Source organism: Mandrillus leucophaeus, unplaced genomic scaffold (genome assembly GCF_000951045.1).
Source record: "Mandrillus leucophaeus isolate KB7577 unplaced genomic scaffold, Mleu.le_1.0 Scaffold763, whole genome shotgun sequence".
In the NCBI taxonomy this organism is placed as follows: Eukaryota; Metazoa; Chordata; class Mammalia; order Primates; family Cercopithecidae; genus Mandrillus; species Mandrillus leucophaeus.
In genome coordinates, this window is record NW_012108286.1 from 182,846 (window position 1) to 186,846 (window position 4,001).

The following is a 4,001-nucleotide window of genomic DNA, read 5'->3' on the forward strand; positions in this document are numbered from 1 at the left end:
TGTCACTGTTAAGAACAAAAAATTACAACATTTGCATTTGTTTTATGAAATCCATAAAGCATTAGTGACCTCAAGTCAAATACATATACACACTACACAAGACACATACACATACACACACAATTGCACACTCAGTCAACCTTGTTTTTAATGGTGATATCATTGTGAAGTTATAAGTGAGATAGCTCACGTAGCAGAGTATTGTGATATTAGCCATGATGTACTAACCTTCTACAGATGTTAGCTGATTGTAATAATAATAAAATAATTAATTTTAAAGACATAAACTATACTTATTAGTTACTAAGGATAAATAAGTGAAGTAACATTATATTCATTTTAACCTGAATTAATACAAATAAGGTGAAATGGATGGCTTACTGATTGTCTATAAGGAGCAAACCTATAAAATATCAAGTATTGTCACTGCTTGAATATGAAAATGGAAGCTGTGAATAATAACCGCCTGGTCAGGGAGAGAAATAAGTTTAAAGATATTAACAAATCTAGAGCACTTTCACAATATGTCAATGTAGTTAAAATGAAAAGAAAATGTTTATCTTCCAGGTGGCAATTAAGTATTTGTGAGAAATTCTGGCACCCAAATTGACAGGCAACTAAGTGAAATAAATTGACTAACAGAGCATAAAAGTGAAAAAAAACACAGGTTGTCATTGGAACAAGTTGGTTAAATATGACTGAATTAATGAGTTTTAATAAATCCACATACTACAGATTTTCTACTAATTGGAAACCTAACAAAATTAAATATGTATGACATTTAAAAATTATTTTTCAGAACTACTTTGGAACTGTTAAATTTAGAGGAAACTTTCCTAATAGATACAAAATATATAGTGAAAGAGCCAGCAATTTTTTTAATTTACCATTTTATTATTTTTTAAGTACAGTTCTAAGACTGTATATATTTACACTGTTGTACAATCATTATTACCATCCATCTCCAGAAATTTTCATCTTTCCTAACTGAAACTCTGTACCCCTTCAATACTAACTCTCCATCCCACCTACCCTACTCCCTGCCCAGTTCCTGACAACCACCTTTCTGCTTTTCATCTCTAAGATTTTGAGCATTCAGGGAATCTTATGTAAGAAAAATCATAGAATATTTGTCCTTATGTAACTGCCTTATTTCACTTGGCATAACATCTGCAATTAGGATATTATTTTAGAGCAAGAGTTTTAAGCTACAGTCTATATAGCCAGCTATATTTGTTTTATTAGGCTGATCCACTTTAATGATATTTAAATGTATATTTGAATGCTTCAACTAATGAGCATTTTGTGATGAGCAGAATATCCCGTAAAAGACTGAAATTTTACTGAAGTCAACATTATAGAATAACTAGGTGAGCTCACTACTAGATTCTTAAAGGTGTTTATGTAGCCAAAACATTAAAAATGTCTGATTTTGAGGTTCCATACTAAATTAATCTGATATTAAGATAAAACACAAACTGAAAAATGTTAAAACCTGAGAAGAAACTCAATAAAAATACAAAAAATTATTACATTGATAATTGGAAAAATAAAAGTCTAACAAAGTTAAAGGAAAATACACGTTAACAGAATGTAGACTTTATTAAGGATTCTATTGTCCTGCTCTGAAGTAGGACAAAATTTTCTGAGGCATTATATTAGAGTTACAGAGAATTCAGTTTGGGAACAAGAGTTGAAAACTTTTGAAGGAAATGTAACATTTTTTTTCAACTGTGTAGTTTAAAATAAGTATGGAAAATAAATTGATTAGATTTATTGTCTTTAAAGGAGCATAAGAAAAAATAAATAGCATGTTTTAGTAACAAGTGAAAATAGGGCCAATGAATTACATAATTTTTAAAAATATTTTGACAATTATTTTATTATTAAATAGTAGATGGGTTCTGAATTAAGTCTAAAGCAAACATATCACAGAGTTAAAATTAGAGAATTTTTAAATGACATATTTCATTGTCTATCTTCTATTGCTTTGAAAACTTCCTTTAAAATAAGTCAATCATGCAAGTTTTACTATTGCTGTCCAAAATAAACTTATCAATTATTCCTCAGGAATATCCCCAGGCCAAATTCTAAGGACCTGCAGTTTCTACCTCTCTAGGGGAAAAAGTGACACTGATGCTGTGACCTTAATATCTTAAAACAGAGGTCTCTTAAAACAGAGACCACTTCTTATATAAAACAGGATAGGTAGTAAGCCCACATGCATATGGTGTAATTTCAGGAGTCATTTTAGAACCTACTCACCTTCATATTTTCAGTTTTCTCGAACATGATACTTTAAAGATTGCTATATGAAATTCCATAATTAGCAATAGATCTGATGACATGATTTATCTGTCGCCCTTTGTATCAGCAACAAAACTTGTGTGCAAGCAACAGAACTGCCTCTGATTTTCTTAAGAAAGGAAAAATAAAATCTATTGGAAATATGTACAATTGATAATATAGGAGAAAACCAGCCATGGAAAATTGGCCAACATTAAGGTAGTTTTAAAATGTTTAAAGAGCACAAAACCTTTTTTTAGGAAAAAAATCAGTAATTTTTTAGCCTGGATATTACATCAATGGTTGGATTTTAGCCTGGATATTACAAAATGGTTGTATACTGCAACTTCTGCTTCTGAACACTACCGTTAAGACTCCACCAGTGGATTCTAACTAATACTTATCGTGGCTTCCCAGAAAGGAGCAATAGACAAGGCTAACTCACGTGCTTAAGCCCCTATCTCTAAGACCTAAGAGAGAAGTGGGATTTGTCTACACTGATACCAAAAAGTAGAAATTCCTTTGTATCAGTCAGTGAATAGTGAGTAACAGAGGATTGAGTCTAGACATTTCAGATAAAATAGTATTTAAGACACGAATTTAGGCACTTAGAAAACCACAGGACAGCATGAAATGACAAAGTCATGGGGGAACTGCCTCCAGCTTTCAGATTTACTTCCATCCCTGAGGCTCTCAGGATGTACCTGATATTGGTCAGGAGTTGCAGTTGCCTGTAGTATTGGGATAGGTAATTTGTGGTGGAATTCTTAGATGATGTTCCTAAAGCAATCTCTGCAGAAGCCCGTTATTGACTTGCCATTGCTGGAAGAGGAAAAGAGCTTCTCGTTGCTTTCAACTTTTCCAATTTTGTGTAATGTCTCATTGTTTGACTACAGGGAAAAATCATCCACGAAAGGATTCTGGAAAATATAGTTCCCAAATTTCCAGCCCTTGTGATAAATGGGGGGCCCTAGAAGAGGAAGAAGGTGTACCTGAGTGCAAATGGCAATGTGGCACACTTTCAAACTGTCAAAACACATAATTGGGAATTTCCTGACACAGAAGTGGAAGTTACATGTTAGCAAAGCCCAAAAATGGCAAAATGACTTTGCACTAATAAAATTCAGTATATTCTGAGAAATATATAATTTATTAAATTATTTCTCAAAACAAATACTGCATTAACAAAAATAAGGTTAAATTACTAGGATGTTGAAGGCCAGGGAGCAGTCATGTCCATTGGAGAAGCAATGATAGTGTAAAAAGAGACTAGAACTTCAAAAGACACATTTCTCCTACTTGACAATTCTGCAGAGAGTTGGGGCTATATACAGGGATTCAGCAGAAGGTAATCCTTGATGCTCACTGTTCTAGGCCAACTTGTGTGTGATGGAGTGTAAAACTACCCACTCAAACTAGGTCATGGAAAAATGGGGTTGGATGGATAGATAGATAGATGTATATATAATATTTTCTGGACACATGGTCATTACTATACAGTGGAAAATTTTTATAAGCTAGCATTTCTATTAAACATCTGGTTAGGCATAAACTACAGCACATATTAATATATGAGACCTTTGATATTAGAAATGTTTAGTAGCAATATGATTGCCACATCCAAAGATAGCTAGAAAAGAATCAACAAAAATGTTAAAAAGCTGAAACACTTTATCTCTGTTCTGATTTATATAGATAAAGATTGACTTAGAATA